Below are 25,391 nucleotides of genomic sequence, written 5' to 3'. Positions count from 1 at the left end.
GTGTCCCCAGTGCGGGTGCATAGCCCGGTGAGGTACATACCAGTACATACATGGCCGGGCTAGAGTGAGCATTGAGCCAAGTGCCATGACACCATGACACACTTACATGACACCAGCCTTGCGCACGGTGTCCCCGGTTCGCCTGCATAGCCCAGTGCGGGCTATTCCACCTTGCCGCACTGGCAGGGCGACCGGGAGCATTCAACCAGGTAAGGTTGGGCAGGCTCGGTGCTCAAGAGCTCCAGTGCACCTGCACGGTCCGGTCAATCCGGTACCACCTCCGCGCAGCAGCCCCCCCGCACCAGCTGTCTCTCCGTCTCATCCCTACAGGTGCTCCCGCCTGTCCAGTGATGCCGGAGCCTTCCTCCTCGCCAGCGCTGCCGGAGTCTCCCAGCTGTCCAGCGCTGCCAGAGCTTTTCTCCTCTCCAGCGCTGCCGGAATCTCCTGCCTGTCCAGCGCTGCCAGAGCTGCCAGTCTGCAAGGAGCTGCCAGTCTGCAAGGAGCTGCCAGTCTGCAAGGAGCTGCCAGTCTGCAAAGAGCTGCCAGAGCCGCCAGTCTGCAAGGAGCTGCCAGAGCCGCCAGTCTGCAAGGAGCTGCCAGAGCCGCCAGTCTGCAAGGAGCTGCCAGAGCCGCCAGTCTGCAAGGAGCTGCCAGAGCCGCCAGTCTGCAAGGAGCCGCCAGAGCCGCCAGTCTGCAAGGAGCCGCCAGAGCCGCCAGTCTGCAAGGAGCCGCCAGAGCCGCCAGTCTGCAAGGAGCCGCCAGAGCCGCCAGTCCGCAAGGAGCCGCCAGAGCCGCCAGTCCGCAAGGAGCCGCCAGAGCCGCCAGTCCGCAAGGAGCCGCCAGAGCCGCCAGTCCGCAAGGAGCAGCCAGAGCCGCCAGTCCGCAAGGAGCAGCCAGAGCCGCCAGTCCGCATGGAGCAGCCAGAGCCGCCAGTCCGCATGGAGCAGCCAGAGCCGCCAGTCCGCATGGAGCAGCCAGAGCCGCCAGTCCGCATGGAGCAGCCAGAGCCGTCAGTCCGCATGGAGCAGCCAGAGCCGCCATTCCGCATGGAGCAGCCAGAGCCGCCAGTCCGCATGGAGCAGCCAGAGCCGCCAGTCCGCATGGAGCAGCCAGAGCCGCCAGTCCGCATGGAGCAGCCAGAGCCGCCATTCCGCATGGAGCAGCCAGAGCCGCCAGTCCGCATGGAGCAGCCAGAGCCGCCAGTCCGCATGGAGCAGCCAGAGCCGCCAGTCCGCATGGAGCAGCCAGAGCCGCCAGTCCGCATGGAGCAGCCAGAGCCGCCAGTCCGCATGGAGCAGCCAGAGCCGCCAGTCCGCATGGAGCAGCCAGAGCCGCCAGTGCGCATGGAGCAGCCAAAGCCGCCAGTCAGCATGGAGCAGCCAGAGCCGCCAGTCAGCCAGGATCCGCCAGTCAGCCAGGATCCGCCAGAGCCGCCAGTCAACCAGGATCCACCAGAGTCGTCAGCCAGTACGGAGCTACCCCTCTATCCCGAGCTACCCCTCTGTCCCGAACTACCCCTCTGTCCCGAGCTGCCCCTCTGTCCCGAGCTGCCCCTCTGTGCCCCTCTGTCCCGAGCTGTCCCCTCTGTCCCGAGCTGCCCCTCAGTCCAGTGGGGTCATTTAGAAGGGTCACCGTGGTTAGGAGGCCACGGAAGCGGACAATGTGGCGGACTAAGACTATGGTGAAGTGGGGGCCACGTCCAGCACCAGAGCCGCCACCGCGGACAGATGCCCACCCAGACCCTCCCCAATTAGGTTCAGGTTTTGCGGCCGGAGTCCGGCACCTTGGGGAGGGGGTACTGTCACACCCTGACCATAGTTTGCTTTGTATGTTTCTATGTTTTGTTTGGTCAGGGTGTGATCTGAGCGGGCATTCTATGTTGTGTGTCTAGTTTGTCTGTTTCTGTGTTTGGCCTGATATGGTTCTCAATCAGAGGCAGGTGTTAGTCATTGTCTCTGATTGGAAACCATATTTAGGTAGCCTGTTTGGTGTTGGGGTTTGTGGGTGATTGTTCCTGTCTTTGTGTTTGTTACACCAGATAGGGCTGTTTTCGGTTTTTCACGTTTTCTTGTTTTTTTTGTATATTGTTCTATTTTCATCTTTATTAAAGATGTATCACAATAACCACGCTGCGTTTTGGTCCGCCTCTCCTTCAACAGAAGAATCCCGTTACATCAGCATTCATATGGCTTGGGAGTAGAAGCTTCTAAAGAGGCTTTTGGACCTAGACTTGGTGCTCCTGTATCGCTTTCCACGTGGTAGCAGAGAGTCAAGTCATATTACATGTATTTATAAAGCCCTTCTCACATCAGCTGATATCTCAAAGTGCTGTACAGAAACCCAGCCTAAAACCCTAAAAAGTAAGCAATGCAGGTGAAGAAGCACAGAGGCTAGGAAAAACCCCCAGAGAAAGGTCAAAACCTAGGAATAAACCTAGAGAGGAACCAGGCTATAAGGGGTGGCCAGTCCTCTTCTAGCTGTGCCAGGTGGAGATTATAACAGAACATGGCAAAGATGTTCCGGTGAACAGGTCAAGGTTCCATAGCCACAGGCAGAACAGTTGAAACTGGTGCAGCAGCATAGCAAGGTGGACTGGGGACACAGCAAGGAGTCATCATGCCAGGTAGTCCTGAGGCATGGTCTTAGGGCTCAGGTTCTCCGAGAGAGAGAAAGAAAGAAAAAGATAATTAGAGAGAGCATACTTAAATTCATACAGGACACCGGATAAGACAGGAGAAATACTCCAGATATAACAGACTAACCCTAGCCCCCCGACACAAACTACTGCAGCATAAATACTGGAGGGGTCAGGAGACACTGTGGCCCCATCCGATGATACCCCCGGAAAGGGCCAAACAGGCAGGATATAACCCACCCACTTTGCCAAAGCACAGCCACTAGAGGGATATCTTCAACCACCAACTTACCATCCTGAGACAAGGCCGAGTATAGCCCACAAAGATCCCTCCTAGAGACGGCATGGGGGGGGATCGGGACCAGTAGGGGAAGGGAACCGGCCAGGCAGAGACAGCAAGGGGGGATCGTTGCTCCAGTGCCTTTCTGTTCACCTTCACACTCCTGGACCAGACTACACTCAATCATATGACCCACTGAAGAGATGAGTCTTCAGTAAAGACTTAAAGGTTGAGACCGAGTCTGTGTCTCTCACATGGGTAGGCAGACCATTCCATAAAAATGGAGCTCTATAGGAGAAAGCCCTGCCTCCAGCTGTTTGCTTAGAAATTCTCTGGACTATTAGGAGGGTTGCGTCTTGTGACCGTAGCGTGCATGTAGGTATGTACGGCAGGACCAAATCGGAAAGATAGGTATGAGCAAGCCCATGTAATGCTTTGTAGGTTAGCAGTAAAACCTTGAAATCAGCCCTTGCCTTAACAGGAAGCCAGTGTAGGGAGGCTAGCACTGGAGTAATATGATCAAATCTTTTGGTTCTAGTCAGGATTCTAGCAGCCATATTTAGCACTAACTGAAGTTTATTTAGTGCTTTATCCGGGTAGCCGGAAAGTAGAGCATTGCAGTACTCTAACCTGGAAGTGACAAAAGCATGGATTAATTTTTCTGCATAATTTTTGGACAGAAAATGTCTGAATTTTGCAATGTTACGTAGATGCTGTCTTTGAAACAGTCTTGATATGTTCGTCAAAAGAGAGATCAGGGTCCAGAGTAACGCTGAGGTCCTTCAGTTTTATTTGAGACGACTGTACAACCATCAACATTAATTGTCAGATTCAACAGAAGATCTCTTTGTTTCTTGGGACGTAGAACAAGCATCTCTGTTTTGTCCGAGTTTAAAAGTAGAAAGTTTGCAGCCATCCACTTCCTTATGTTTGAAACACAGGCTTCCAGGGAGGGCAATTTTGGGGCTTCACCATGTTTCATTGAAATGTACAGCTGTGTGTCATCCGAATAGCAGTGAAAGTTGACATTATGTTTTCGAATGACATCCCCAAGAGGTAAAATATATAGTGAAAACAATAGTGGTCCTAAAACGGAACCTTGAGGAACACTGAAATTTACAGTTGATTTGTCAGAGAACAAACCATTCACAGACAAACTGATATCTTTCCGACAGATAAGATCTAAACCAGGCCAGAACTTGTCCATGTAGACCAATTTGGGTGTCCAATCTCTCCAAAAGAATGTGGTGATCGATGGTATCAAAAGCAGCACTAAGGTCTAAGAGCACGAGGACAGATGCAGACCCTCGGTCTGACGCCATTAAAAGGTCATTTACCACCTTCATAAGTGCAGTCTCAGTGCTATGATGGGGTCTAAAACCAGACTGAAGCATTTCGTATACATTGTTTGTCTTCAGGAAGAAGTCTATGACTAGGGTGGCTGGAGTCTTTGGCTATTTTTAGGGCCTTCCTCTGACACCGCCTGGTATACTAGTCCTGGACGGCAGGAAGCTTGGCCCCAGTGATGTACTGATGTACACACTACCCTCTGTAGTGCCTTGCGGTTGGATGCCGAGCAGTTGTCACACCAGGCGGTGATGCAACCCGTCAGGATGTTCTGGATAGTGCAACTGTATAACTTTTTGAGGATCTGAGGACCCATGCCAGATCTTTTCAGTCTCCTGAGGGGGAATAGGCATTGTCGTGCCCTCTTCACAACTGTCTTGGTGTGTTTGGACCATGATAGTTTGTTGGTGATGTGGACACCAAGTAACTTGAAGCTCTCAACCTTGCTCCACTACAGCCCCGTCGATGAGAATGGGGGCATGCTCGGCCCTCCTTTTCCTGTAGTCCATGGTCATCTCCTTTGTCCTGATCACGTTGAAGGAGATATTGTTGTCCTTGCACCACACTGCAAGTTCTCTGACCTCCTCCCGATAGGCTGTCTCATCGTTGTCAGTGATCAGGCCCACTGTTGTGTCGTCAGTAAACTTAATGATGGTGTTGGAGTCGTGCTTTGGTACGCAGTCGTGGGTGAACAGGGAGTACAGGAGAGGATTAAGCATAGCCCCTGAGGGGCCCCCGTGTTGAGGATCATTGTGGCAGATTTGTTGTTGCCCACCCTTACCACCTGGGGGCGGCCCGTCAGGAAGTCCAGGATTCAGTTGCAAAGGAGGTGTTTAGTCTCAGGGTCCTTAGCTTAGTGATGAGCTTTGAGGGCACTATGGTGTTGAACACTGAGTTGTGGTTAATTAACAGCATTCTCATGTAGGTGTTCCTTTTGTCCAAGTGTGAAAGGGCAGTGTGGAGTGGAATAGAGATGATCTGTGGATCTGTTGGGGCGGTATGCAAATTAGAGTGGGTCTAGGGTTTCTGTGATGATGGTGTTGATGTGAGCCATGACCATCCTTTCAAAGCACTTCTTGGCTACAGACTTGTGCTACGGGTCGGTAGTCATTTGGCCAGGTTACCTTGGTGTTCTTGGGCACAGAGACTATGGTGAACTATGTTGGTTTGCTTGAAACATGACTGGTTCTGTAAGGTTGAAAATGTCAGTGAAGACACTTGCCAGTTGGTCAGCACATGCTCTGAGTACATGTCCTGCTAATGTGAGTTACAGATTTTTCATTCTCATTGAAAGCAAGTCTAAGAAGAGGTAGATCTGTTCTATGTACGCTATTTTGATGCTTCCCGTTCTTGAGTTTAGTCTTCGCATCTTTTACTTTCAGTTTTGTATGCCAGCTTCAAAAAGCTGAAAATACAATATTTTGGGTTATTGAAAATATATTTCACAGTGGTTTAGATGTTAAAATGATTCTCTACATTGCTTGTTTTGTCTGGGCGTATACCCTGAAAGTCTCGCATCCCAATGGTTGCTTGTTCAAATCTCATCACGGATAACTTTAGCATTTCAACTAATTAGCAACTTTGCAACTACATACAACTTTTTAAGCTACTTAGCATGTTAGCCAGCCCTTCCCCCAACTCTTCAACCTAACTCATAACCTTAACCTCTAGCCTAGCTAATGTTAGCCACCTAGCTAATGTTAGCAATAGCCATCCAGCCACCTAGCTAATGTTAGCAACAACAAATTGGAATTCGTAACATATCATCCGTTTTGCACATTTGTAACATATACGAATTGTAATTTGTAAGAGATCATACGAACGGAATGATGGACATCCACAAATTAATACATAACATACTAAATGTAACACATACTAATTGGGAGTGTCCCGGATTTATATTTACTATGTTATGTCTACCCCTGAGTCCAGGTTGGTTATAGAGGTCATTTTCCTTTGTCAATGACATCAGAGTCAGAACTAGGAAACAATGTCATTTCCGACATGCTGATTCATTGAAAGCAGCAGGTGTATAACTACAACCAGTTAGGAAGTCGGGAATTTCAGAGTTTCCTAGTTCCGACTAGCATGTGAAAGCGTCATAAGCATCCACCCACCCATTAGAGATGATAGACGAGTTTCCCAGTAATTACCAGTTGGAGGGCCGGTTCAAATGGATTTTTCCAATCATATGTTAAATATCACCTTGCCACTTGGTTGTGAACACAGCTTAATCCCCCATGGCATCAATAAACTCCTCCTTGTTTCACCGTTTTGGGATGTGTCTTCTACCGCCCCCCTGACAGTATGTTGAAAAGAGGGATGTCCACAGTAGCATTAATATCCAGGTACAATGTAATATAGTTTAGGGAAGTTCAATCGGTAAATCTGGTCTGAATGCTTGCTATAATACAGTAAGCATAATATAATTCACGTCATTTCTACTTCTACAGATTCTACAGATGCACAATCGAGAGCATCCTGGCGGGCTGTATCACCGCCTGGTACGGCAACTGCTCCGCCCTCAACCGTAAGGCTCTCCAGAGGGTAGTGAGGTCTGCACAACGCATCACCGGGGGCAAACTACCTGCCCTCCAGGACACCTACACCACCCGATGTTACAGGAAGGCCATAAAGATCATCAAGGACATCAACCACCCAAGCCACTGCCTGTTCACCCCGCTATCATCCAGAAGGCGAGGTCAGTACAGGTGCATCAAAGCTGGGACCGAGAGACTGAAAAACAGCTTCTATCCCAAGGCCATCAGACTGTTAAACAGCCACCACTAACATTGAGTGGCTGCTGCCAACACACTGACATTGACACTGACTCAACTCCAGCCACTTTAATAATGGGAATTGATGGGAAATTATGTAAATATATCACTAGCCACTTTAAACAATGCTACCTTATATAATGTTACTTACCCTACATTATTCATCTCATATGCATACGTATATACTGTACTCTATATCATCGACTGCATCCTTATGTAATACATGTATCACTAGCCACTTTAACTATGCCACTTTGTTTACATACTCATCTCATATGTATATACTGTACTCGATACCATCTACTGTATCTTGCCTATGCTGCTCTGTACCATCACTCATTCATATATCCTTATGTACATATTCTTTATCCCCTTACACTGTGTATAAGACAGTAGTTTTGGAATTGTTAGTTAGATTACTTGTTGGTTATTACTGCATTGTCGGAACTAGAAGCACAAGCATTTCGCTACACTCGCATTAACATCTGCTAACCATGTGTATGTGACAAATAAAATTTGATTTGATTGGATTTGATTTGATATGCATAGTGGGAATGTATATGTTAGATGTTAAAAACATTATCATCAGCATAGAGCCCCACAGTGGAGGTGTCATAACACCCATAAAAGCTAGCAGTCAAACGGAAATGGTTCCAATCGTTTTTCCAACATCCATTTTTCCCATAGGGGATTTTAGTAACACTTAAAATAAGTGCTGTGTTTCGTGTAGGCTTACCCTGGCATGACGTTTTGATAACCATGGAAATCTCTCTCAGACAAGGTGACTTTTATGGATATTATGACTCACACTGTGTTACTTTATATCTCTTCTCCCGCTTAATGTCATGCGGCTTTCAAGTGCTAGTCGGAACAAGGAAATTCTGAAATGTTTGACTTGCTAACTGGATGAACACAGCACTTATATAGCTACAAATTTAGCAAGTTGAACATTTCTGAGTTTCCTAGATTCCGACTACACTAAACCATTTCTGTATGGACCTCACTTTGTGCACAGGGACATTGTCATGCGGAAACAGGAAATGTCCTTTGCCAAACTATTGGCGAAGAACTGGTACATTTTCAGCTTCCAGGAATTGTGTACAGATCCTTGCAATCACATTGAATTCTCTAGCAACAGCTCCAGTCGACATTTGTCGTGGAAGTTCTAAAGAATCAGGAGATTCTTGTTAACAAGGGAACAGGTCAATACAACACACATATATATGGTGAATTGATTGAGTGCTCAAATAATACAGAAATGCAAGGGGTTTATATAGAAACCCCAACATGTCTTGGTCATGGTTGGTTCCACTCCTCCCCGGAAGGTCAGGGCATCATAAACTACCTTGTTTTCTTCTTGTGGCCAGGTATATCGGGTGTGTGAGGTCATAGCGGACAAACAAGTGATAACGGCAGTTCCGTTTACTCCTTTCTCTACCAAGCTAGACTTCTATCTCTTCTATCTCCCGACAGCTGTGCCCTTGGAAGAGGGTAAAATAACAGGATGGACTGAAGAACTGTGGTCACTCTCAGAGGCTCTTTGTCTTATGCCGTGTGACCAGGTTACTCAGAAGCAAAGATTATTGAAAACAGTACAGGTCTATCTGTTCCTCAAGTTTATTTCTATCCAATGTACTTGACTACACGCCTAGACCAGCTGCGGGGAGTGAATGTAGTAGAGATTAACCATCCTTTCTCAGAAGCACAGCCCTGGCATTAAATAAATGTCTTTACCGTTGTTAAGCATATTAATAGTTAAATATTAATATTAAACAATAAAGGTAAATACGTAATTTCTCTCTCACACATTCCTGCAGTCAGCATACCAATTGCATGCTCCCTCAAAACTTGAGACATCTGTGGCAATGTGTTATGTCACAAAACTGCACAGCTTAGAGCGGCCTTTTATTATGCTGTTTAATCAGCTTCTTCATATTCCACACCTGTCAGGTGGATGGATTTTCTTGGCAAAGGAGAAATGCACACAAACAGGGTTGTAAACACATTTGTGTACAAAATGGGAGAGATAAGCTTTTTGTGCGTTTAATAAATTCCAGAGAAACAAAATTCAGCTCATGAAACTTGGGACCAACGCTTTACATGATGTGTTTATATATTTTTTCAATATACATTATAATGCCTTTGCCTATCGTGGAATTTTTTTTATTTTTTTAACCTTTATTTAACTAGGCAAGTCAGTTAAAGAACAAATTCTTATTTTCAATGACAGCCTAGGAACAGTGGGTTAACTGCCTGTTCAGGAGCAGATTACCTCACAATGCCATACAAGCTGCTAATTTCGATCAGCCTCATTTCACTATCCACGGTGTATTTTAGAATTTATGGTTTCCGAGCTGATAACTGTAGGCTATTTGCGCAAAATGAATGCAAGTGGTGGACCTCGGATACTGGGACAGATCCTCATTGTCCGCCATATTTCAACTCCCAGGTCCATCAAGCACAAGGCTACAGGCTACTTGCCCAGCTGACATTTGACATTTAAGTATTACTGTAGCACAGTGGGATAGGCATAAATCGGTTGATTTTAGGGCAAGGAAAAATGTAGGTCGGCCATAATTTGGGCACTTTACAGTGCTTTCGGAAAGTATTTAGACCCCTTCACTTTTTCCAGATTTTTTTTACGTTGCAGCCTTATTCTAAAATGTAGTAAATTATTTTTTTCCCTCAATCAACACACAATACCCCATAATGGCTCCTGAGTGACACTGTGGTCTAGGGCGCTGCATCTCAGTGCTAGCGGCGTCACTACAGACCTTCGTTCGATCCTGGGCTGTACGACAACCGGCTGTGATTGGGAGTCCCACAGGACGGCGCACAATTGGCCCAGCATCGTCCGGGTTAGGGAAGGTTTGGCCGGGGTAGGCCAAAGTCTTAACTGACTTGCCTAGTTATATAAAAGGTTAAAAACAATTTTTGCAAATGTATTAAAAATAAGAAACCGTATATACCTTATTTACAGATGTATTCAGATCCTTTGCTATGAAACTCGAAATTGAGCTCAAGTGCATACTGTTTCCATTGATCATCATTGGAATGTTTCTACAACTTGATTGGAGTAAACCTGTGGTAAATTAAATTGATTGGAGATGATTTGGAAAGGCACACACCTGTATATATAAGATCCCACAGTTGACAGTACATGTCAGAGCAAAAACCAAGCCATGTGGTCGAAGGAATTGTCCGTAGAGCTCCGAGACAGGATTGTGTCGAGGCACAGATCTGGGGAAGGGTACCAAAGAAATTCTGCATCATTCGTAAATGGAAGAACTTTGGAACCACCAAGACTCTTCCTAGAGCTGGCTGCCCAACCAAACTGAGCAATCGGCGAGAAGGACCTTTGTCAGGGGGGTTACCAAGAACCTGATGGTCACTTTGAGATGTAGAGATGGGAGTACCTTGCAGAAGGACAACCATCTCTGCAGCACTCCACCAATCAGGTCTTTATGGTAGAGTGGCCAGACGGAAGGCACTCTTCAGTAAAAGGCACATGACAACCAAAAGTCAGATGCAGGACTCTCAGACTATGAGAAACAAGATTCTCTGGTCTGATGAAACCAAGATTGAACTATTTGGCCTGAATGCCAAGCATCACATTTGGAGGAAACCTGGCACCATCCCTACGGTGAAGCATGTTGGTGGCAGCATTATGCTGTGGGGATGTTTTACAGTGGCAGGGATTGGGAGACTAGTCAGAATCAAGGGAAAGATGAATGGAGCAAAGTACAGTGAGATGAACACCTGCTCCAGAGCGCTCAGACTGGGGCGACAGTTCAACTTCCAACATGACAACGAGCCTAAGCACACAGCCAAGACAATGCATGAATGGCTTCAGGACAAGTCTCTGAATGTTGTTCAGCGGCCCAGCCAGAGCACGGACTTAAACCCGAACATCTCTGGAGAGACCTGAAAATATATGTGCAGCAATGCTCCCCATCCAATCTGACAAAGCTTGAGAGGATCTGCAAAGAAGAATGGGTGAAACTCCCCAAATACAGGTGTGCCAAGATTGTAGCATCATACCCAAGAAGACTTGAGGCTGTAATCGCTGCCAAAGGTGTTTCAACAAAGTACCGAGTAAAGGATCTGAATACTTCCCATGTAAATGTGATATTTCCGTTTTTTTATTTGTAATAAAAGTGCAACATTTCTAAACATGTTTTTGCTTTGTCATTATGGGGTATTGTGTGTAGATTGAGGGGGAAAAACATTTCAGAATAAGGCTAATGTAATAAAATTTGGAAAAAGTCAAGGGTATGCTTTCCAAATGCACTGAAAATTATAAAAGCCTACCCTACTGTAATCAATTGTAAACAACCAACCAGCTAACATGTGATTTCATATTACAGATCAAATAGTCTTTTAGGTGTACGTAAATCCATGACTCTTGCATTTAAAGATGCACCTATGCAGAAATCGCTCCTTCATTTCCTGGTTGCTAAAAGTATAATAGGTCGGGTCGCCCAAAAAGTAACATATTCTAGCTTTAACATACGGCTCACATAAACCTACACATAATAAACCATAGGCCTATAATTAATAGACTGCGACTAGAAGATGTTGGGTTTCAGGTGATTTCGGAAGATGGCTTCAGGGGGAAGGTGGTTCCACCATTGGACAGGGGTGTAAAAGTACTTGATAGTACTACTTAAGTAATTATTTTGGGTAACTATTTATACTATTGACTACTTTTCCTTCACTACATTCCTTAATTAAGAAAATACTATTTTTACTCCATTCATTTTCCCTGACACCCAAAAGTACTTGTTAAATTTTGAATGCTTAGCAGGCCAGGAAAATGGTCCAATTCACACACTTATTAAGAGAACATCCCTGATCATCTCTACTGCCTCTGATCTGACAGACTCACTAAACACATGCTTCATTTGTAAAAGTGTTGGAGCGTGCCCCTGGCTATCCATTTTTTTTTTAAATGGTGCTGTCTGATTTGCTTAATATAAGGAATTTTAAATGATTTATACTTTTACTTTTGATACTTAAGTATATTTTTAGCAGTTACATATACTCAAGTATAATTAAAACCAAATAATTTCTGACTTTTACTCAAGTAGTATTTTACTGGATGACTTTCACTTTTACTTTAGTCATTTTCTATTAAGGTATCTTAACTTTTACTCAAGTATGACAATTGGGTACTCTTTTCACCATTGCAATTGGGGTGCCAGGACAGAGAAGAGCTTGGACTGGGCTGAGCAGGAGCTGCCCTCCTGTTGGAGTGGGAGGGCGAAGAGACCAGATGTGGTAGAACAGAGGGCTCGGGTTGGGGTGTAATGCTTGCTATGAAATCTGATGGTGTATGCATATTTAGGCCAGTGCTTGACTTGCACTGAAATAGGTGCCAGTACTCATTTTGGGTGCCGGTACCAGTTATATTTAGGTGCAGGAACTCCTAATTACTTTGGAGCTAATATTCTACAGGAGGAGCAAGAACTCAGTTATGGTGAGTTCCTGCCCAAGTCAAGTATTGTGCTTAGGTAAAAATAAATATAATATCCCGGTGGGAACAACAAGTCGAGCGCAATCTAATTGGGTGGGCCTGTGCCCACCCGTACCTACGCCCCTGCTATGGCAGACTTTTGTTTCTCATTACTGCTTAGCATGTCCGTGGCATTTTGATTCACTCAATCATGCTGCCACTTCTTGTAAATGCACGTTTACGTAGTCTCCGAGGCATTTCTCGGGGCACACTTAATAGGCTAATGGGTTTCTTTACATTAGGGATTCTTAATCACTATCATAAATATTTAGACTCACTTGGCCTGTTTGCACAACAACAAGCAATGGGAAGATATCAGAACAGGGACATTGGGGAATAATAACATATTGTTTGGGATACATTTGTACTCTAGTGAAGCCGTCTATTAGTAATGCAAGGTCTCTCATAATCATCAATTGCTATGGAAATGCTGTTCTATGTAAATTATGTTTAATGTAAAGATGCAACAATGATGGTGATATGATTTGGATTACAAGGCTACTCATTTCATGTTAAAAGCACTAAACTGCTCTCAAAAAGCTTCACTTACAGAAAAGTTTTACTTGAACCCTATATAGTTCTCAAGTAGATTACTATGAAAAGGTCAACCCTTGTTTAAAAAGGGCCTTTTTGCAGATTGCCATGTCTCATTTTCGATGAATTGATAATTAAACCTTTTTCAAAGTATCTATATTTTTCAAACAAGCACTGCAGCTGGTTACAATTTCATCCCCCTGAAAAGACAGAACAAATATCACAACAAATATTATGGTTGAACTCAATTGTGCTGGTTGATAAAATACCTATATTTATGGAAAATATGTCTGAAAGTGGTATTTTGTTTTTAAATGATTTTGTAAATTGGAATGGTTGGAGTTATCACATATTGTATGATAAGGTCTGCTCAATCCAACCAATTGATTACACCCCAAAAATTGAGGAGGCAGTGAACTTATCAGTCTGTCCAGAGGAATAAAAATAGCATAAATAGGAAAGTATACCAGTTTCATTTGAGTACCAGGACGTTGACAGCTGTGCCATACAGATGATTTTTGATGTACTGATTCCATGGTACAGGGTATATGAGTTGATACATAAAACAACGCAATATTCAAGACTTCGTGCTTTTCAGCTACAATGCTGGTACAGAATTCTTGCCACCAACAAAATGTTGAATATTTGGGGAAGCTCTGCAGATTTCGTTGTGAGGATACAGAATCAATAGACCACTTGTTTTGATATTGCCCTCAAGGAGCCAGCTTCTGGTCTCAGGTTCAGGAAGGGCTGAAAAAGCATACTATTAATCCTAAATTGACTATAGAAATTAGAGGTCGGCCGATGAATCGAAATGTCCGATCAATTAGGGCCGATTTCAAGTTTTCATAACAATCAGAAATTGGTATTTTTGGATGCCGATTTTGCCAATTATTATATATTTTTTTCCAACTTCATTTAACGAGGCAAGTTAGTTAAGACCACATTCTTATTTTCAATGACGGCCTAGAAACGGTGGGTTAACTGCCTTGTTCAGGGGCGGAACAACAGATTTTTACCTTGTCAGCTCAGGGATTCAATCTTGCAACCTTACGGTTAACTAGTCCAACACTCTAACCACCTGCCTCACGAGGAGCCTGCCTGTTACGCGAATGCAGTAAGATGCCTTTCTTAAAATCAATACACAGAAGTATATATTTTGAAACCTGCATATTTAGCTAAAAGAAAGGTTAGCAGGGAATATTAACCAGGTGAAATTGTGTCACTTCACTTGCGTTCATTGCACACAGAGTCAGGGTATATGCAAGTTTGGGCCGCCTGGCTCATTGCGAACTAATTTGGAAGGTTGTACAATGTAACAGCAATATTTAGACAAAATACGGAACGTTTCCGTATTTCACAGAAAGAATAAACATTTTGTTTTCGAAATGATAGTTTCCGGATTCAACCATATTAATGACCTAAGGCTCGTATTTCTGTGTTATTATGTTATAACTAGGTCTATGATTTGATAGAGCAGTCTGACTGAGCGATGGTAGGCACCAGCAGGATCGTAAGCATTCATTCAAACAGCACTTTTATGTGTTTTGCCAGCAGCTCTTTGTTGTGCTTAAAGCATTGAGCTGTTTATGACTTCAAGCATTTCATCTCCCGAGATTAGGCTGGTGTAACTGATGTGAAATAGCTGGCTAGTTAGCGGGGTGCATGCTAATAGTGTTCCAAACGTCACTCGCTCTGAGACTTGGAGTAGTTGTTCCCCTTGCTCTGCAAGGGCCGCGACTTTTGTGGAGCGATGGGTAACGATGCTTCGAGTGTGGCTGTTGTTGATGTGTTTCTGGTTCTAGCCCAGGTAGGGGTAAGGAGAGGGATGGAAGCTATTCTGTTACACTGGCAATACTATAGTGCCTATAAGAACATCCAATAGTCAAAGGTATATGAAATACAAATCGTATAGAGAGAAATAGTCCTATAATTCCAATAACTACAACTTAAAACTTCTTACCTGGGAATATTGAAGAATCATGTTAAAAGGAACCACCAGCTTTCATCTGTTCTCATGTCCTGAGCAAGGAACTTAAACGTTAGCTTTCTTACATGGCACATATTGCACTTTTACTTTCTTCTCCAACACTTTTGTTTTTGCATTATTTAAATCAAATTGAACATTTTTCATTATTTATTTGAGGCTAAATTGATTTTATTGATGTATAATATTAAGTTAAAATAAGTGTTCATTCAGTATTGTTGTAATTGTCATGATTACAAATAAATAAATACATTAAAAAATTGTCCGATTAATCTGTATCGGCTTTTTTTGGTCCTCCAATAAGCGGTATCGGCGTTGAAAAATTATAATCGGTCAACCTCTAATAGAAATAGATGTTGTTGGGAGTTGGGAGATCTGGAGAGACCCGGTCAGTCAATTACTAATAATGTTAGTAAAGTATTCATCTTCAACACGCAATCTGTGGATTCTATTAAAGTAGATAGATTCTAATGGTATGTTAAACATCACCGCATATTTGAAAGATATATGGCACGTAGAAATCAGAAGAGGGTGGCCAGCAGAGATGGGTGGGATAGGCTGAGGGTTGTAATGTGGAATTGGAGACAAATGGGAGTAGAGTTGCTGGGCGGGGGACAGAATGATCGTCAAAGATAAACGTTTCTTAAAAAGTTTAGAAAAAAATAAAGTTTGAATAACACTGAGGGGCAAGGTTGTTACATCTAATGCCCGTTTGCCTGAGGCTGATGCCGCGCAGGTTTTGTACATGTGTACACATGCATATACACACACTTGCTTTCAAACCCACACACGTGCACATACACACACACATTTAAATATGGAAGGGCAGGGTCTTGGATGGTTGAGGGGCAGCTCTCGGAGAACTGTGGATCTTGGAAGGCTGGTGGCCTGGCAGTTGGGAGCTTGGGGCGGTGGCTGATAGGTCGCTGGTTCGGGTCCCAATTTTTGACCTTGTGGGAGAGCTGTCGACAAGTAATGTAAATGTTGAGCTGTTTCTCTGCAAGTAGATAGGTTTTAATATTCAAATGTTTATTTTTGTAAATTATTTAATACAAAATAAAACAAAATATGTTGTCTAGTGTCAAACTTTATTTTGCAGGAAGTGAACAGATATATCCTTTATGTAATTAATTAATGCTTATATCGATCTGACGACATTCATAGTAACTCATCATCACATTCTTTAACATTATGCATGCAATGCATAGGCCTTGTGATTATAATATAGCTCATCGTAATATAACACAGTCAGTGTGTTACATGAATAATCATGCGTAGTCTCTTGATAAGCCTTATATTTCCATGGATGGATAACTACAACACTTGAATTTGGAATTTCAGTTTCTACATTTCATGACACTCCATTGCTGGCAAGCACGGACCAGTATTGTATAGTAATCAGTAAAACAAGTCTATAGACATAGCCATTCAGATTTTATATTAATAATGTTGGCCTACACGCATAATTGTAGTCTACTTTGCAATATACTGCCATTTTATCAAATGATTCTTCAGTGATGAAAGTTTTCATCCATGCTTTATGGGCTCAGTATACCTATGACTGCCTAACTCATCACTAGGTATTTCATCCATTCTCATAAACATAACGTTTTTCTACAAACAACTTTGACATTTTAGGTCAATCATTGCAGTCACAGTTCCATCTTGTATAATGGGTATATTCTCCTCCCAGTAGCAAGTGGCAGGGTGGTCATCGACTGCAATATATACATTCTGATTTGTGGTTTTCAAATTACGGTTGCCCGCAGCCCATGAATGACAATTTCAGTTTGTGTGGTCATTCCAATAAGTTTGTAAATGGTTCCAGGTGGTTTCGAACGATTCATTTTGTGAGACAGTTTATTCTCGAGTCTGAGTTTTACTACAGATTCTCCTCACCAGTATACAAATATCAGGTTTAGTCCTTTGCAGGCCTTTGCCCTTCCTTTCTAATAAAAAGGTCAATCTGTAGTGGGGAAAGTTATTTCAATTTATGCTCCGATGTGCTTCATAAGTAAAAGGCTACAACAGCAGTTACCAACAGGTCTATCGTGATCTCCAAGCATTTCCATAAAAAACAATAAGCCCAAAGACATGGTTTATAAACTAATAAAGCCTTTCTTTCCTATTTTTTTATTTATTTTTATTTTTTAAACATTTGTTTCGCACTGTTAAGCGTAGGTGCACTTGATTCAGCAGCCCTAGTGCCGGGAAGGAAAAGTAGCCTACAATTATGCATGTAGACCAAAATTATAATGTAATCAAGTGCACTATGCCTACTCACTTTAGAATACATGTACTTGTTATTACTCATATTCTACATCAAATGCCCTCAGACTAGGTTGTTTCACTCCATATGTTCTCTCGATGCGTTCTTATTCCTGGTTCCCTATGTTTTACAACTTCTCTTGGGCCTTTTGTTCTTTTCCGCAACATATGTTTGGCTCATCTGGTTTTCCATGCTTCTCGTAACCATCTTAACTCTCAAGCACTCTTATAGACATTTAACATTTACATTTAAGTCATTTAGCAGACGCTCTTATCCAGAGCGACTTACAAATTGGTGCATTCACCTTATGACATCCAGTGGATCAGCCACTTTACAATAGTGCATCTAAATCTTTTAAGGGGGGAGGGTGGGGGGTGAGAAGGATTACTTTATCCTATCCTAGGTATTCCTTAAAGAGGTGGGGTTTCAGGTGTCTCCGGAAGGTGGTGATTGACTCCGCTGTCCTGGCGTCGTGAGGGAGTGTGTTCCACCATTGGGGAGCCAGAGCAGCGAACAGTTTTGACTGGTCTGAGCGGGAACTGTACTTCCTCAGTGGTAGGGAGGCGAGCAGGCCAGAGGTGGATGAACGCAGTGCCCTTGTTTGGGTGTAGGGCCTGATCAGAGCCTGGAGGTACTGAGGTGCCGTTCCCCTCACAGCTCCGTAGGCAAGCACCATGGTCTTGTAGCGGATGCGAGCTTCAACTGGAAGCCAGTGGAGAGAGCGGAGGAGCGGGGTGACGTGAGAGAACTTGGGAAGGTTGAACACCAGACGGGCTGCGGCGTTCTGGATTAGTTGTAGGGGTTTAATGGCACAGGCAGGGAGCCCAGCCAACAGCGAGTTGCAGTAATCCAGACGGGAGATGACAAGTGCCTGGATTAGGACCTGCGCCGCTTCCTGTGTGAGGCAGGGTCGTACTCTGCGGATGTTGTAGAGCATGAACCTACAGGAACGGGCCACCGCCTTGATGTTAGTTGAGAACGACAGGGTGTTGTCCAGGATCACGCCAAGGTTCTTAGCGCTCTGGGAGGAGGACACAATGGAGTTGTCAACCGTGATGGCGAGATCATGGAACGGGCAGTCCTTCCCCGGGAGGAAGAGCAGCTCCGTCTTGCCGAGGTTCAGCTTGAGGTGGTGATCCGTCATCCACACTGATATGTCTGCCAGACATGCAGAGATGCGATTTGCCACCTGGTCATCAGAAGGGGGAAAGGAGAAGATTAATTGTGTGTCGTCTGCATAGCAATGATAGGAGAGACCATGTGAGGTTATGACAGAGCCAAGTGACTTGGTGTATAGCGAGAATAGGAGAGGGCCTAGAACAGAGCCCTGGGGGACACCAGTGGTGAGAGCGCGTGGTGAGGAGACAGATTCTCGCCACGCCACCTGGTAGGAGCGACCTGTAAGGTAGGACGCAATCCAAGCGTGGGCCGCGCCGGAGATGCCCAACTCGGAGAGGGTGGAGAGGAGGATCTGATGGTTCACAGTATCGAAGGCAGCCGATAGGTCTAGAAGGATGAGAGCAGAGGAGAGAGAGTTAGCTTTAGCAGTGCGGAGCGCCTCCGTGATACAGAGAAGAGCAGTCTCAGTTGAATGACTAGTCTTGAAACCTGACTGATTTGGATCAAGAAGGTCATTCTGAGAGAGATAGCGGGAGAGCTGGCCAAGGACGGCACGTTCAAGAGTTTTGGAGAGAAAAGAAAGAAGGGATACTGGTCTGTAGTTGTTGACATCGGAGGGATCGAGTGTAGGTTTTTTCAGAAGGGGTGCAACTCTCGCTCTCTTGAAGACGGAAGGGACGTAGCCAGCGGTCAGGGATGAGTTGATGAGCGAGGTGAGGTAAGGGAGAAGGTCTCCGGAAATGGTCTGGAGAAGAGAGGAGGGGATAGGGTCGAGCGGGCAGGTTATAGCTTGCACAATTGTTTTGTTAGTTCTTTTTCTTTCTGAGAAAGGGATATATAGTTCAACATCTTGAATTTAAGGGGGTACAGGTAATTTTAGATAGTTGGTACATAACCTTTAAACAATAGATCTTGTAAATTAGGGAAATATCATTTCTCTGTGAAGGGTACATTTAATTTGTTAAACAGCTGTAAGTATGACCATTTGCCACAAGAGATGGTATACAAAGTGGTGTAGACATGTTATTTTTACCAGTTTAAAAACAGATCTAGGAAGTTTAACCTCAAATTGCTTCCAGCCACAAAGAAAATGAATTCCCCCAATTATCCATCAGAAGCAACTATATCCTCTTATGCATCCATCCATTCTTCATAGTGCTGAGATTTTTTTCCCTAAACTTTACATTTTCTAAATGGATGATTATTGTTAAACAGTTTCCAGTAGTGTACAACTTGTTGGTGAAAAGAAAGCTTAAAAGGCTTACAATTCTGAATAGTAAAGTCACAGCACAAAGCAAAATCTATACCTAATATATAACCTCAATTTAAAAAGGTTACATTCTGGACTGTCACCACAAAAAAAAATGTAAATTCATATGGTGAGGACTGTATGCATCTTGTCAAGCTCTCTATTTGTGTATAAGACCGAGAGAATGTTGCTGGTAGGAAGTAAAACTGAATCATGTCACTGCCTTGACTCACATTGTGCCTATTTCACATCTCTTTCTGTTGTCCATTGATGGTTTTCAATAACTCTTGTCATGGTAATTTCCTGTATTACTAAGTGAAAGGAGAGTTTACAAACCACACACAAGTCAGAGTTAAACTTAATCGTTTAATAATATGAGCTTCACCATAGCCCTGTGACTCTCAGATCAATTCAGTGTCTATAAATTAATTCTGAGAGTGTCAACATAATGGCAACAGATCTTTTATAGCAAAGATCCACCCCTCTCACTTACATGACGAACCACAGATAATAGGAAAACAGCACAAAGGCCTTTTACTTGAGAGGATGCATTTTACCATAGCCATAAATTATCGTTCAGTTTGCTCTCTAAGACGAGGTTCTAATCTCGTTCTTGGTACTTCATATTACCAAAACATTTCCTCATCCAATGGCATATATCAATTGTCAATTCTAGATACTCCCATCTCAAATACACCCCTCATGGACAAACTCCCGGAGGGTAGTCAGCCTCTAGGTCATATACTAAATCAAGATAAGGGCAACATCAGAGGGACATACAATGGTTCCAGACATTACCATACTCCTCCCCCCAATGGCAAAAGGAGGGAGTGACTGGAGTACAGACATGGTGGAGCCCTTCACATGGTTTAACAGATATATTCATTATGAAGACAATGTTTAAACCTGACTTTTCCCTTTCTGATATTCTGCCTATTACCAGACATGTAAAAGACAAGCCTGACCTCTCCCCTCTCTGGGCCCCAAGTGACTTTTCCCTAGAGAAGAGAGGAAAATGCAACTGCCAACAGTATAGTCCAAACTAACTAATTCTGATTCAGCTACGACACTCTTCAAGGAACTATCAGTCTGCTAACAGACATGATCTCGCGCAAAGTTCGGAAGCAATTGTGTACTTTTCCAATGTACCAGCCTCCCAGAGAGAGAAAAAGAGAGTGAGTGAGCCAAGAAGCAACAACAGGTTGAGTTATGAGTCCAACTTAGCTATTTCGCGAATATTCAAATGTTACGAAATTTGCTTGAAAAAAAGCAAACCTGGCACAGTCGGGGCAGCATTGATGAAAGGTAGTTGAACTCCATTGGCTCCTGGCTATACCACATGCTGTCACTGGTGATGACCATCTTCTTAGGATGGAGGTAGAGGGCGGTGGCATCTGGCGGGATCTTGCTCAGATACTTCTCCAAGGAGGCGACTGGACAGAGTGGACTATCAGAGTTCTGAAACATGATTCCACAGCGATTCTGCCAGTTCTGCATCTTTGTGGTTCGGTCTTTCTTCTTTGCATATTTTGCTCCGTTTTCATCGTACCTTATTACAAACGACGGTGGCGTTAGCCGTCTATTGCCCTCTTTTCCTCTGGGGCCAAAGTGTAACTGGATATCAAACCACACTTTGTTCACTAGTCCTCTGGGTGTGTAGGGGCTTAGCACAGTAGAGTTTTGAAGAATCTCAAGGTCTTTTGCTGTAATCACCTTAGGATGGGTAGTTTTGTCCCTGCCCTCTCGTCTGAGTTTCTTTAGTACCCCAAGAAATACATTATTAGAGGAGGTAAACTCACTGTCCTTCATCAAGCACCAGGATCTGCTAAGGGGAGGGAGGTTAATGAATCTGTTCATGCCAGCCCGGATTCCGATATAGCTTGCGATGCAATACTCCCCACCTTGACCCCTTCGAACAGAACAGTAAAAATCTCGCAAGAGGACATTCATTTCAGATTTCTCAATGGTTGAAAAATCCACTATCATCTGTTTCTCTGCCAGCCAGTCCTTAAAGCAGTTTATAGCCCACAAAGTTTGCTTGTTGGTTGCTTGTACAATGCTGCTCTTTTCTAATTGATGTAATACTCCAGTGTCTACCTCTGCATGTCTTGACACCATGGGCCTATCCGTATCCATGGTCAGCGTCTCTTCTACAAACAGATCAAATGAATCAAATGTTATGTTTGCAAATTCATCCTTGGGATAACTGTGACAATGTTTTGTTAAGGCGTCAGCATGCTTCATTTCGGCTGGCGGCTAGGCGAACCCGAACGAGTGTGCTCGCTTACTCCCTTCAAAAGACCTTTGCTTGAAAAACGAGAACATGGCAATAGTACTGTTGGTCCATTTTGATACGCCGTAGCCAGTATACGCTTCCTCAAAACAGTCAGAATGTATCTAAATAACTCAAGAAATCTGTTATTCATTTAGACATTTTTGTAAAGGAGATCTTAGTTAGATGTAAAATTGCGAGACTAAGATGTTTGGTGCAGTATTTCTTAATGAAAAGATTTGCATCAAAACGAGTTCTCTCGTGACAAAAAAATACTTTATTGAAGAATCCCAATCACCGAAGGGGCGTAGACTTCAGTTCCGATCTTCAGCTTGCCTTAAGAAAAAAAATGGTGTACCCGAACAACCGAAAAAACCCTCACCGAAGTCCAAAACAAACAAAAACGTCTCAAAATGTTACCATGCACGAACTCTTCCGAACTGTTTTGGCTGGGAAGCATGCGGACGCCTTCAGAGTTGCAGAACGTAAATCATTCACAATGATACCTTTTTATAGTGAAAGTTATGAGGTAGCCATGAGGCAATTCCATATTAAATCAATTACCTTTTGTGTTTTTCTAGTTGATCTAATATTTCGGTGTCTACCTCTGCATGTCTTGACACCGTGGGCCTATCCGTATCCATGTTCAGCCACTCTTCTACGAACAGATCAAATAGTCTGTGTGTGCAAGAACTCAATTCACCCTTGGACTCCTAAACAACAACATTTTTTTTGAAACTTTGGCAAAGCGTCAAGTCTACAACATTTGGTGGCGGGGAGAGTGGGGTAAATTGAGCCAAATGGATTATATGAGCCACCCTTGCTTCAAGGAAACCATAACAAAATGTTTTATATTTTACCAAATATTTAGGAAGAGGTCATCATTTCATGGAGTCTGTCATACAGCACCCCCTGAAAAATCGGAATAATAAATAAATAAATATAAGGTTAAAAAAAGTGTGCACTGGCCCTTTACTAGTCATGTATTAGCAGATCGATATAGCAGTCTGTAGTGTGAGCAAAACAGTTCTGCGCTCAACATACTGCATGTTCTTCTCACTATATTTGCTGGTGAGTGGAAGTTCTAAACGGACGCTTCAGATTTATATCACCAATGATGTATCTGGTATATTTTGTCTGTGGTGATACTTTTGAGAGTGAAAGTGATTAAGTGGCCGTGAGGTTATTGCATATTAAATTAATCATCTTTTTTATTTAAATCAAACTTTCTATACATGCCGATAGTAGAAATGATGAGCATGGCTCATCTTGCACCTGAATGACCAAACATTCAGGGGATAGAGGTGCTCAGCTGGCTAATTTTGGACCCCCCACTATCATGAAATACCCATAGCCCTGCAACTAATAAAGATAATACGTTTGTCTTTAATATCATTTGAAAGCTTAAAAACACAGGATCGTAAAACTATTTAATATTTTTGTCTCAATGCTATATGATAGCAAATTATTGATACAATCCTTATTTTATGTTTTTCAGCTCCATTTATAGTATTAATGGAATAATCCACTCAAAAATGTTTTGTTGTTTTCTTCATCATCATTAGTGCACTGTTGATCCAGTTCCAAAATGTTTTACATGTCAGCAATCAAGATTTCAAGATATAGCACTTCAAGATGCAAAGTGTATTGTGCCACATCCTCATAATGATGTGTTTTGCAACATATGATGCATTTTGCATTATCGTGACAATGTGGCACAATACAAAAATGTAGAATGATTTTACAGAACCTTAAGCCTAAATAAGTTAATTGAAATATCAGTTATACCTGTTGTTTTGATTTTCTTTTGTGCTTGAATGGTTGCACCGTCTTCAGCAACGATTAGATCTCCATCTGTGTGATAAAATGGCAACTGAGAACTGCAAATAAACTGCAAATATACAATACGTTGTGACACACCAACAAAACACCTTCCGGAGACACCTGAAACCCCACCTCTTTAAGGAATACCTAGGATAGGATAAGTAATCCTTCTCACCCCCCTAAAAGATTTAGATGCACTATTGTAAAGTGGCTGTTCCACTGGATGTCATAAGGTGAATGCACCAATTTGTAAGTCGCTCTGGATAAGAGCGTCTGCTAAATGACTTAAATGTAAAAAATGTAAATGACACAGATTATTATTATTTTTTTAAAGACCCAGACTACTCTGTGTCAGGGAAACCGGCTCCTAATGCTTACCTGTCCACATTTTTCTTTTTGGCCTTTGCATTTCTTGGTCCTGGTGCTCAGAGGAGTCAGATGTTTCATCAATTGGTATAGGGATTCCCACTGGATTATTTTGTGTGGAGGGTTTGCCTGGCTGTATTGGTGTGGGGAATTTTGGCTATAGGTCTGGGGATTTTGGGCTGTATTGGTCTGGGGATTTTGGACTGTATTGAGGTGGGGGTTCCGTTCATGCAGATGGATGTGGGGATTCCATTCAGGCAGACGTATGTGGGGATTCCGTCGAGCTTGGTTGATGTGGAGGGTTTTCCTGGTTCTGTTGGTGTGGGGAGTCCATCTAGCTCGGCTGGTGCAGGGGTCCCCACTGAATTAATTGGTGAAGGGGTTCCCACAGGATTGGTTGATGTGGAGTGTTTGCCTGGCTCTGTTAGTGTGGTGATTTTGTTCAGGCTGATGGATGTGGGGATTCTGTCTAGCATAGTTGGTGCAGAGGTTCCTGATGGATCAATTGCTGTAGGAGTTCCAACTAGATTGGTTGTTTTAGGGATTCCCACTGGATTGGTTGTTGTGGATGGTTTGCCTGGCTCTGTTGGTGTGGGGATTAGGTTCCGTCGTAAAGATATGGGGATTCCGTCTCGCTTGGTTGGTGTCGGGGTTCCCGCTGGATTGATAGTTGTAGGGGTTTCCACTGGATTGATTAGTGTGTTGTGTTTGCACTTCGCTGTTGGTGTGGTTATTATGTTCAGTCGGATGGATATGGGTATTCTGTGTAGCTCTGTTGGTGCAGGGGTTCCCACGGGATCGATTGTTGTAGGCGCTCCCTCTACCTCGGCTGGTGCAGGGGTCCCGTCTGGCTCTGAAGACACTGGGGAGAACTGGCATTGGGACTCGGTGCCGAGTGTGACTGCATTATAAAGAATGATAGTTATTCAAATATCACTACAATGAGCATCAGAAGCTTTAATGTGGATGTCAAATAAAGAAACATGCGGTACACTACCTAGAAACCCAAAGCTCATCTTCAAGCTTAACTAGAGTGAACTGGTTACAAATCTTAAAACAAAACAGAGAGCTGGAGAATAGTGACTATCCATGATGGGTGCATTAATTCCTTAAAAATGTTCTCTTCCCAGGTTCCTTAATTTTTTTCTTTCCTCTTCATATATATATTTTTAAACATTGGATTCAACAATCATGCCATTTGTCTGGGGTAACAAAGC

At 43.5% G+C, this 25,391-nt stretch overlaps 1 long non-coding RNA gene across 1 annotated transcript; it reads right to left on the bottom strand.

Moving 5' to 3' along the window:
* Positions 1–22,531: 22,531 nt before the first annotated feature.
* Positions 22,532–24,422, bottom strand: LOC127914414 (uncharacterized). Its single transcript, XR_008088245.1, has 3 exons — positions 24,187–24,422; positions 23,773–23,838; positions 22,532–22,642 (listed from the first exon to the last, which is right to left on the bottom strand). It is a non-coding gene; the product is annotated as an uncharacterized LOC127914414 (long non-coding RNA).
* Positions 24,423–25,391: the final 969 nt, after the last annotated feature.

Source organism: Oncorhynchus keta, chromosome 32 (assembly GCF_023373465.1).
Source record: "Oncorhynchus keta strain PuntledgeMale-10-30-2019 chromosome 32, Oket_V2, whole genome shotgun sequence".
Lineage (NCBI taxonomy): Eukaryota > Metazoa > Chordata > Actinopteri > Salmoniformes > Salmonidae > Oncorhynchus > Oncorhynchus keta.
Note: the sequence above shows the minus strand (reverse complement) of the source record. Positions and strands in the feature narration are given on the sequence as shown.